This window comes from Hylobates moloch, unplaced genomic scaffold (genome assembly GCF_009828535.3).
Source record: "Hylobates moloch isolate HMO894 unplaced genomic scaffold, HMol_V3 SCAFFOLD_8, whole genome shotgun sequence".
Lineage (NCBI taxonomy): Eukaryota > Metazoa > Chordata > Mammalia > Primates > Hylobatidae > Hylobates > Hylobates moloch.
In genome coordinates this window covers 11,754,822-11,766,788 of record NW_026652283.1, presented here as the reverse complement: position 1 = coordinate 11,766,788, position 11,967 = coordinate 11,754,822, and the positions used below count along the sequence as shown (strand labels likewise).

The 11,967-nt window shown below is 45.8% G+C and overlaps 1 pseudogene; it reads right to left on the bottom strand.

Moving 5' to 3' along the window:
* Positions 1–7,497: 7,497 nt before the first annotated feature.
* On the bottom strand, positions 7,498–10,848 carry LOC116472192 (5-hydroxytryptamine receptor 7-like; annotated as a pseudogene).
* Positions 10,849–11,967: the final 1,119 nt, after the last annotated feature.

The following is an 11,967-nucleotide window of genomic DNA, read 5'->3' as shown; positions in this document are numbered from 1 at the left end:
TAGTGGGAAGAAAAAGACAAAAAGGAAAAGAAGCATAGAAACGAATTAATTATTTTCAGATAATTATAAGTGCTCTAGGGAGAGGGGACACTTTAGGTTGGGGAGTCGAGGAAGCTCTCCCTGAAAGGGGGATTTGAGACCCGAATGATGAAAAGAAGCCATTCAAGTCAATTTCTGGGAGCAGAAATTCTAAGCAAAGAAACAGCGAATACCTACACCCTGATCTAGAACATACTTGTATTCTTAAGGAATACCAAGGAGATCAATGTGGCTACGGCACAGGAAATGAGGAGAAGGATACTAATATATTAGGTTAAAGAAGTAGGCTCTCTGTGTGTGTGTGTGTCACAGCTTATCTCTACACCATTTGATAGTAGGTTGCATATATCATGTCCCCTTATCCCCTTAATACCCCTGTGTGTATTTCTTAAGAACAAGGATATTCTCTTACACAACCACAATATAGTTATCAATGTCAGGAACTTTAATATTGATATAATACTTTAATCTACAGTCTGTATTCTAATTTAATCAATTTAATTCTACTAATGTTCTTTAGAGTATGTTTTCCTGGCAGAGGGTCCAGCCCATAACCACAGATGACGTTTAGTTGTAGTGTCTCTCTAGTCTCCTTTAATTTGAATCAATTCTTCAGCCTTTTCTTGTCTTTTAAGACATTGACATTTTAAAAGAATATAGATTAGTAATTTTATGATATTGAAATAGTTGCTTCAATTTGGATTTTTCATCATTCTTCTCCTTTTTTAGGTTAAGATTCACTTATAGAGCACTTACTATGTGCCAGGCCCTGTTCTAAGTGCTTTGCAATTATTCATCCTCATAACAAGCCTCTGAGGTACATATTATCATTATTTCCATTTTTCAGCTGAGAGCCCTGAGGCAAAGAGAGAGTAAATAAGTTGCCCAAGGTCACCCGACTTGTAAGCAGGGGTTTGAACCGAGGCAGCCTGGTTCTGGAGCCCTCCCTTGCCTGTAACCTTCTTCCTTCTCAGTAAACTCCAGCCACACTGGCCTCCTTGCTTTCTTCAACATGCCAGGTACTCTCCCACCTCAGGGCCTTTGCATGTGCCTTTCCCACTGACTTGAAAACTTCTCCCCTAGCTATCTTCTCAGTGATGCCGTCACTTTATGGGGAGTCTCTGTTGAAATGTCACCACCCTATCTAAAGTGGCACACACTGACGTACGTCGGCCTTCAACACACACCACCTGACCTATTACATATTTATGAATGTGTTTATTTACTGCCTGTCTCCCACGCCGAAATGTAAACTCCAGTAAAGCAGGGGTTTTCGTCTGTTTTGTTCACTGCTACGGTTTAGAACTCCGTAGACTACCTGGGAACTGGGTAGGTAATAAATAAACAGTGGTGAATAAATTTAACACAAATCAGTAAATTTAAATCTATAAATTGTTTATAAATTTAAACAAATCAGACATTTAGAAATGTTGAACATTAAAGAAGATGACTTTTCATTTTATAATTTAGAAAGAAAGATGAAAGGAAACAATTTCTTAGTGAGTAAATATTGCTGGTACCCTATGTTCTGATGGGAGACAGAAGAAAAAGCACACCACCGTGGGCAGGGAGTGGGCCTGCCCTGAAGAGGGGAGCATGTCCACAGTCAGACACCCTGGGAGGGGCCCTGTCCTGGATGAGAAATGCTGGTGGAAGCACAGGCAACAAAAGCAAAACAGACAAATGGGATTATATCAAACTAAAAAGCTTCTGCAGGGCAAACAATTAACAGAGTGAAGAGACAGCCTACAAAAGGGGAAAATACTTACAAACTATACATCTGATAAGGGGTTAATACCAAAAAAATGTATAAAGAACTCAAATAACTCAATAGCAATACAACAAATAATCTTATTTTTAAAATATGGCTGGGCGCAGTCGCTCACGCCTAAAATCCCCGCACTTTGGGAGGCCAAGGTGGGCAGATCACTTGAGGCCAAGAGTTCGAGATCAGCCTGGCCAACATGGTGAAACCTGTCTGTACTCAAAATACGAAAATTAGCCAGGCATGGCGGCGCATGCCTGTAATCCCAGCTACTCAACTGGCTGAGGCAGGAAAATCACTTGAACCCGGGAGGTGGAGGTTGCAGTGAGCCAAGATTGTGCCACTGCACTCCAGCCTGGGTGACACAGTGAGATTGTCTGAAAAAATAAAAATAAATTAAAAAGTTTAAAAAATTTTAAAGGCAGGCCAGGCATGGTATCTCACGCCTGCAATCCCAGCATTTGGGGAGGCCAAGGCGGGCAGAACACCTGAGGTCAAGAGTTCGAGGCCAGCCTGGCCAACATGGTGAAACTCTGTCTCTACTAAAAATACAAGTTAGCTGGGCATGATGGTATGCACCTGTAATTCCAGATACTCGGGGGCTGAGGCAGAAGAATCACTCGAACCCGGGAGGCGGAAGTTGCAGTGAACTGAGATCACACCAGTGCACTCCAGCCTGGGCAACAGAGCGAGACTCTGTCTCAAAAAAAAAAAACAGACAAAGGACCTGACTAGACATTTCTCGAAAGAAGGCACAAATGGCCAACAGGTTTATGAAAAAGTCTCAACATCACTAATCGTCAGAGCAATGCCAATTAAAACCACAGTAAGATGTTACCTCCTATGTCATAGAAAGGTTATTATCAAAAAGACAAAAGACAAGCAGTGTTGGCAAGGATGCGAAGAAAGGAACCCTTGCACACTGCTGGTGGGAATGTAAATTAGTACAGCCATTAATTTCCATCCTTTGTGTATTTGGAAAATAGTATGGAGGTTCCTCATGGAATTAAAATTAGAACTACCATGTGATCCAACAATCCCACTTCTGGGTATATATTCAAAGAAAATGAAATCAGTGTTGAAGAGATATCTGCACATCCATGTTCATTGCAGCACTATTCCTAGTACTTGACTTGAATCAAAGCTATTGGCTTTGCTTAATGAACAGTACTTCAAGTAAGTAGCCAAGATATGAAATCAACCTAAGTGTTCATCAACAGATGAACGGATAAAGAAAATGTAGTATATATACACAATGGAATACTATTAAGCCATAAAAACGTAAGAAAATCCTCTCATGTGCAACAACAGGGATGAAACTGGAGGATACTATGTCATGTGAAATAAGCCAGGTTCAGAAAAATAAATACTGCATAATCTCATTCATGTGGACGCTATAAAACTTGATCTCATAGAAGTAGAGAGTAGAATGGTGGTTAGCAGGGGCTGGGGCAGTTGGGAGGGGTGGGTATTGGGATCATGCTTGTTAAATGATACAAAATTTCAGTTAGATAGAAAGGAGAAGTTCAAGAGATCTATTGTACAACATGGACACTATATTTACAACAAAATATTCTTGAAAACTGCTAAAAGAGTGAATGTTAAGCTTTCTCACCACAAAAATGATAACTATGAGGGAATGAATACATGAAGTAGCTAGATTTAGTCATCCACAATGTGTATATACTTCAAAACATCATGCTGTACATGATAAATATATACAATTTTGAATGTCACTTAAAAATAAAATATAGGAATGCAAAAATTTAAAAAGCTGACTGGGGGCCAGGCACAGTGGCTCACGCCTGTAATCCCAGCACTTTTGGAGGCCGAGGCAGGCAGATCACGAGGTCAGGAGATCAAGACCATCCTGGCTAATGTGGTGAAACCCCATCTCTACTAAAATACAAAAAATTCGCCGTGCATAGTGTCACGCGCCTGTAATCCCAGCTACTCGGGGGGCTGAGGCAGGGGAATCACTTGAACCCGGGAGGCAGAGGTTGCAGTGAGCCAAGATCGCGCCACTGCACTCCAGCCTGGGCGACAGAGCCAGATTCTGTCTCAAAAAAAAAAAAAAAATGCTGACTGGGAAGGCAGTCTTTGTGCAGACTACACAAAGGAAAAAGGGGATAATGTGGAGGAAATACCCCCTCTCTGTGAGCCTTATACTCTTGGGCCAGGACTCAGAAGAGTCTCAGGTGCACCAGAAAATACTACTGCTAAACTGAGGCAGAAACACTAATTATTTAGCCACCGTATGTAAAAATCTTAATGGAATAGATCCTCGTTACCTTGAGAATAAATTCCAGCTACTTTATTACATGCAACTGTGTGTTGATGCCTTATTGCCAAATATTGTTTGATTTGCCCATGTCTTACCTATAAGGAAAGAATGATGGTAGCTATTCTCTCCTGCTTCCTGTTCCATCATTCTCATAACCTATTTCACAGAGAAAATGAAAGCCTTCTGACAGGAGCTCCCACAACTTGCCACCTCCAACCTCCGTAAGTACATAGGCAGACACCCACCTTTTCCTCCCTCTCTCCTCCTATGATGGGAGAGATGTCTAACCACCCATGTTCTTATTCATATCTGATTTTGTTTTTTGTTTTTTGGGTTTTTTTTAAGACAGAGTCTCACTCTGTTGCCCAGGCTGGAGTGCAGTGATGCAATCTCGGCTCACTGCAACCTCCGCCTCCTGGGTTCAAGCAATTATCGTGCCTCAGCCTCCTGAGTAGCTGCGATTACAGGAATGAGCCACGACACTGGACTAATTTTTGTATTTTCAGTACAGACGGGGTTTCGCCATGTTGGCCAGACTGGTCTTGAACTCCCGACCTCAGGCAATCCACCTGCCTTGGCCTCCCAAAGTGCTGGGATTACAGGCATGAGCCACTGCGCCCGGCATCTAAAATATTTTTATTTCTTTCAGAGCTGCTATCTGTCATATGATACTATACAAGGTTACAATTTGGTATCTTATTGCTACAAAGAGTCTGTGTTTTCAGCCTTAAGATTTAATGTTAATGCTGGTCAGTTGTGCCTGAATTCCAAAAGGAGGAAAGTGTAATGAGGCATGATGGGACCCCCACTTCCCATCATGGCCTGAACTAGTTTTTCAGGTTTCTTTGGAATCCCATTGGCTGAGACGAGGGGTCCATTCAGTCGAGTGGGGGGCTTAGAATTTTTCTTTCACTTTATACACACTCAACAGTATTCAATCATAATACCTAATAAATTGCAAAGGAAAATTTCTCACAGCATACCGAATTCTTCAGATAAAGAAAGACACTAAATAGCTGGGCGTGGTGACTCATGCCTATAATCCCAGCACTTTGAGAAGCTGAGGTGGGCGGATCACCTGAGGTCAGGAGTTTGAGACCAGCCTGGCCAACATGGTGAAACCCTGTCTCTACTAAAAATACAAAAATTAGCTGGGTGTGCGCCTGTAATCCCAGCTACTTGGGAGGCTGAGGCAGGAGAATCACTTGAACCTGGGAGGCGGAGGTTGCAGTGAGCCGAGTTCATGCCTGGGAGACAAAGCAAGATTCCATCTCAAAAAAAAAAAGCAAGATACCAAATAATCTGGACTTTAAAATGATGCTTCCCCACAATGCTCTTGAAGCAGCAATGTTCAGCCCTTGGTAGCAGGACAAACTTGACCATGGGTGTGGGGAGAATCTAGCCCTTAACAATGTATACAGTGTTGTTTATTGCCTGGACTCCTTTACTCCTCCGACAGCACTGTGAGCTGGCATTATTACCCCGGTGTTGCAGATGTAGAAAGTGAGTTCTGAGGCCAGGTGCAGTGGCTCACACCTGTAATCCCAGCACTGTGGAAGGCCAAGATGGGAAGATCACTTGAGCCCAGGAGTTTGAGACCAACCTGGGCAACATAGCAAGACCCTGTCTCTAAATTTAAAAAAAGAAAGAAAGTGAGTTCTGCAGAGGTTAGGAAATTTGCAGAAGAAATATTCATTACACTGGTAGGACAGAGCTAGATTGGAATCCCCATCTTTTGACCCGATGTTTTCTGATTCCCAAATGCTTTTGCTACTTGACCATACTGAGTAATAGAGCCCATTGCACTGTATCTAGTTTAGTAACTAAAATAGATGACTAGATCTAATATCAAGAATGTTTTAAATCATTCCACACTTACTGAGCATCCTCTGAGTGTGGCTAGTGAGGGAAGTGCTAAAGAAAAATAGATCTTGCCTTTTGAAACATTCGTTTGTTATAAAGGAGGTATGGTTGTGAGCAGACAAAAATACTCAGAGACCCTTACAAAGCAACCTAAGAATCTCTTATGAATTCCAAGCTGCATCCTATTTCACATTTTAATGTCTCTGGATGCATTTAAAATCAATTGAATGTCATAGTTTATTTAGCAGCATTTGTTTTCTTTCTTGGTGGCACATAAAATAACAGGGCCCGTCTTATAATCAATAGCATCTTAGAGTCAAGGAACTATGAAATAATTAAATGGCAATTTACTTTATAGCAATGAACAATATTTGTCAAAGGGCAAATCTTTTTTGTCTGGAGTTAATAAAGTTAATATCTTTTACCACAAAGCTAGAGGTCAACAGTACCACTATTATTGATTGCCACTACCTGGCTCCGGCTCAACTTCCCCTTGCTCAGGATGAAAGCACAGCAGGCGATCCGTCAGCTCTGGTTTAGGGCAGCTGCCACAAATTAGTCTGACAATTAGGTTAACAATTTCAAATGACAATGCAACCAATGGGTAAAACATGCATAAAGAATCCTCATAAAGGCGAGGCAGGTTGGCTTAATTTAACCACTTTGGGAGGCCAATGGAGGAGGGTCAATTGAGGCAGGAGTTTGAGACCAGCATGGGTAACATAGTGAGATTCCCTTCTCTGAAAAAATGTATTAAAAATTCGCTGGCAGTAGTGGTGCACACCTGTAGTCCCAGGTATTCGTGAGGCTGAGGTGGCAGGATCACTTGAGCCCAGGAGTTCTAGGCTGCAGTGAGCTACAATCGCACCACTGCTCCCCCGCCTGGGCAACAGAGCAAGATCCTCTCTCAAAAAAAGAAAAATAGGCTGGGCAAAGTGGCTCATGCCTGTAATCCCAGCACTTCGACAGGCCAAGGCGGACGAATTGCTTGAGCCCAGGAGTTTGAGACCAGCCCGGGCAATATGGAGAAACCTTGTCTCTACAAAAGATAGAAAAATTAGGTGTGCACCTGCAGTCCCAGCTACTCGGGAGGCTAAGGTGGGAGGATCACTTGAGCCAGGGAGTTCAAAGCTGCAGTGAGCCAAGATCGTACCACTGCACTCCAGCCTGGGCAACAGAGTGAGATCTTGTATCAAAAAAAGAAAAGAGAAAGAATCCTTATGTAGGCAGAATATTAGAACAAATGAGATGACAAGAGAGTTCAAACAGAAGGACCACACAGTGTTCATGGACACAGTGTCTGAGGGACACTTTCAGGGAAGTCAGTTTCAAGGAGTGAGTCCAAGGGGGAAGCTGAACATTCAGAGAGTTTTTGGAAAGCAGTGCCGTATGTAGATGTAGACACAGATAGGAAAAGCCAGGGTGACAGAATACAAAGCATTATGGACGCTGACACCACAGACATGAGTTCAAATCCTCACCAAGCCGCATATTAGTTGTTGCCTGGGAAAGTTACTTAATTATTTTGAGCTTCAGTTTCCTCCTTTTTATTATTTTTAATTTTTTCAGCTACAAATATACTTTATTTGATGTAATGTAATAAACATTTTCAAGTTTAACAATATGTATCTGACCATAAATAATCACTTAAATTATGAATATAAGTATATGCAGTCACATTAGCAAATCTGCAGTTCAGGAATTTGTATAAGCTTTGTCTGAAAGGACAGTGCCTTCTTCCCCTCTCAGGAAAGGCAGCCCTTCCCCATGTATGGTAAGAAGCAACGTCAATGGGAGTTGGAAGAAGTCCATAATCCATGTTGAAATTCCACTTTATCCTGAGAGAACAGCTTGCTTTATTGTAGAAAAACAATATTCTCTTTCAGCTCTCTCTTATCAAATGAAGGATTGCATTCATTTTTCCCCTTGTAGGTACAGGTACTCTTCTCATCTACTGTCCTTCTGTCTCCTTAGCTCATACTTATTACACAGTTGGTTTAAAATGTATATATCTGCAAAGAGACCTTTTCTGTTCCCTTACCTGCCCTTCATATCTACCATTTTTTGCTGGGTAGGGGTGGGAGTCAGGGGACAGAACTGCTTTGGCACACAGTTGATTTAAGATGCAGAGAACAGGCTGTGCACAGTGGCTCACACCTGTAATCTCAGCACTTTGGGAGGCCAAGGCAGGTGGATCACCTGAGGTCAGGAGTGCGAGACCAGCCTGGCCAACATGGTGAAACCCCTTCTCTACTAAAAATACAAAAATTAGCCAGGTGTGGTGGCAGGCGCCTGTAATCTCAGCTACTTAGGAGGCAGAGGCAGGAGAATTGCTTAAACTCAGGAGGTGGAGGTTGCAGTGAGCCGAGATCACACCACTGTACTCCAGCCTCGGAGACAGGGTGGGTGAGACACTGCCTCAAAATAAAAAATAAAAATAAATACAGAGAACAAATTATCTACAAGGAAGAGATTGGTGTTCTGGAGCATTTCCCAGAAGTGGTCCAGGTGACCTCCGCTTCACACAATTTGGTTAAATACAATGCTGCTCAACAAGAATGAACATGTTTATGCCCCCATCTCCAGAAGCATCACAACCTTTCATGGAAAACCCATTATTCTCACACTATTTCCATATAACATACAGTTATGGACCATCCCACAGGATGGTCCGTGGCCCCACTGCACCCTTGTGAAAAATGAGAGTCAAAAACCTGCCAATAATCATGTTAATGACAATACAGTTGGGTACCACTCGCACTTCTCTGAGATAAAAATCCTCAGGGAAGGCATCCCCCTCACGTCTCAGGACCCTTCAGAGCACAAGAAAAAGCTTTGCTCAGGTTGTATGCTGCTCTCCATCGTGAGACCTGTTCCTGAGCTACACCATAATAATAAGTGAATTAACAAAGAATTACATTAGTGGGGAAGTTACAGGGACCCTGCAGAAAAGCCAAACTATTTGACAGAAGCTTGAAACAAACAACTGCTCTGGGAAATCATTTGTATTAGCTGATGACTGGGTTCTGTTTTCTAACATGGACATGCAACATATTCAATACTATGCTTACCACAGTTTGCTTGGTAAACCCTTCTGTCATAGGCTAAACAACAAAATACATTCATATACATTTCTGTCAACAAAATACATTCTGTCTTATGAATGATTACTGAATATTCACCACGAGACCTAGACTCGGAAGCATGGAAAGTGTGCATTGGAACTTTCTCCCACTTGCATGGATTTGGATATGTGCTAAGAACCTGAAACTGCTTCCTTTCTGGAACTCAATTCTGTCAGTGTGCTTACTGCTGAGATGATCTGCTATCTTAAACTGAGAACACACAATAACACTGATCCACAGAAAAAAGGAGAGGTCACCATTTCCCTCATGAGATATGTTGCACATCAGGTCGCGCTGTTTGTCACGTTTTAGAGCCATCCTAAGAAAGGACAGAAGCCGCATTCCATTCTGCAGTCTTGGCAAATGACTTTCTTCTACTTCCACCTCTATTTTGCCAAGTTTATTTCATCTCCATTATCCCGCTTTCAGTCACGAATCATGATTTTGTTTTCTACAGTGGTCAGAGTTTTGTAGGACAGACTCAGGTCTCTCTGGCCCCTCAGCAAGCTTCAGGGCTTCATGCATGCCTGCAGCTGGGAGTGTCCGGTTGATATTCTGGTACTGGCACTGGAGCCGGCTGCGATAGGTGGTCCTCATGTCCCAGTTGAAGAAGGCATATATAAAAGGGTTAATGAGAGAGTTTACATAGCCCAGCCATGGAAATATCCTCTCCACCCACAGTGGGATGCAGCTCCAGGCAGTGCCACAGACCGAAGGGTCTGGCTGTCAAGAGGAGGAAAAAGGGCAGCCAGCACATGGTGAAGGCCCAGACGATGATCCCCAGGGTAGTCGCTGCTTTCTGTTCCCGCTTAAAGATGGAGATATTTTTTCCTTTCATGCTTGAGGAGTCTCGAAAGGTTTGCACACTCTTCCACCTCCTGGAACTTCACTGTGCCATTCAGGGTGACTACTGCTGTCTGGCTCCACTCGAGGGAAGCTGGGGAACCTGTGTTAGGCCGCGCTTTTCCTGGCGGCCTTGTAAATCTGGTAGTACATGAAAAGCATGACGGACATGAGGATTAGGATGCCACTGCGGTGGAGTAAATCGTGTAGCCGAAGTCTTGACTGACCAAGCACACCTTATCATCATTTACATTCTGAGCCCAACCAAAGAGTGGGAGGTAAAGTGACAGAGGCGGAGAGAAGGCAGACAGAAAGAATCATCTTCGCCATGCATTTCCCATTCTGCCTCATAGGCTACGTGAGAGGCCTCGTGATCCCAAGGTACCTGTCGATGCAGATCACGTACAAGGTCAAGATCCAGGCCGTGCAGCACATGACATTCATGGAGAAGACGTTGCAGAAAAAGTGTCCAAAGATCCACTTGCCCCCGATGAGGTCGGTGACATTGATGAAGAGCATGACCGCCACGGCCACCGAGAGGTTGGCCAGCGCCATGGACACGATCAGGTAGTTGGAGGGCTGGCGGAGCTTCTTGACGAAACACAAGGAGATACCACCAGGCAGTTGCCCGCGATCGTCAGCAGCGAGATGAGCGTCAGAGTTGTGATCGGAGCCGATCACAACTTTCTCGGCCTTTTCTTGATTTGCTCCCCGCGGCCGGAGGCATTGCCCGCGGTTGCGTCCCAGGTGGGCGCCGGGCTAGCTGTCACCTCGGGGGCCCCGCTCAGCAGATGCGGCGTCCCGGATCCCGCGACCGGTTCCGCGCCACCGTCGGGGCTCAGGTCGGGCAGTCTGCCCCCCACCTCTGGCAGGAGGAAAGAGCAGAGGCGCCCGTAGAAGTCCAGGTGGCCGCTGCTGTTAACATCCATCACCGCGCCGCCGTGTGGCACTGTCCAAGAAGCCGCCGCACCTCCCCCCAACCCCCCACCCCTCACCCCCCACCCCGGCCGCCACAGGCTCCGGCTTTCGACCCGGGGCTTCAACTCGCCGGTTCCCTCCCCTCCGCCCGGCCCAGCTTGAGGCCTGCGCCGGCCGCCGGGCAGCGCCATGCTCGGCCTCGGGACCCCGCCGTCCCAGACCCCCGGCCGCTGCGTGAAACGCGAGAGCGCTGCCGAGCGGGGACTTCCTACGAGAGGGACCTCGGACCCCGACGGACGCCCGGGACGCGCGGGCTCGCGGGCGCTCCGGCGGGACTCGGCCGGCGGCTCCACAGCCCGCAGCAGTCGCCAGGCTCGGAGCAATGGAAGATCAGGCAGCGGCAGAAGTTTCCGTTTCCTCCTTTTTAAATGGCTCCAAAATATTTCTTGTCGGTGGTGTGTGGAGTAGAGATATATTTGTAAAACACTTGACAGAAAGCAGGCACTCAGCTCAGTAAATGGTGACAAAATTGGTGAGAAGATTTTTGAATAGGAGTGAACGAGAAAAGCCATGCTTAGAAAAGTCACCTGGAAACCGTGATTTAGAGGGATGGTAGGAAAGAGTGGCAGCAGGAAAGTGGTTTGGATGCTCTTTCAATGGTCTAGAAGAGGTCATGGGGCGGGGGTAGAAGGACGGCTACTAAGACAGGGAACCTGGCCGCCGCTGTACCAGCGGGATCGAGCCTTCGGGTAGAGGACCGGAGAAGCGTGAGCAACCCAGGGCTCGGAGGTTGGAGCCCAGGCACCTGAGAGAGGACGTTCCCCACCACCGCTGCCTAAAGCCACTCCAGGCGAGAATCGCTTTCCAGGGCCCTAGCGGATAGGTTAGACTCAGAATAAGAGGAGGGGTCGGCGGAGGGGGAAGGCCTGAGGCCCGCTGCCGGGTTCCCTCCCCAGACACCCGCGGAAAGCCCGAAAGGAGGCGGAACACCGCCCAGCCGCTCGCCACGCCGGACCCACCCCTTGCTTCGCCGCCTCGCGCTCTCGCCTCACTGCACAGCTGCCCTGCTGCCCTGCTTCCCGCCCTTCGCATCACTGCCCCGCCCTCTCTCCGCCCTCTCTCCGCCCCCT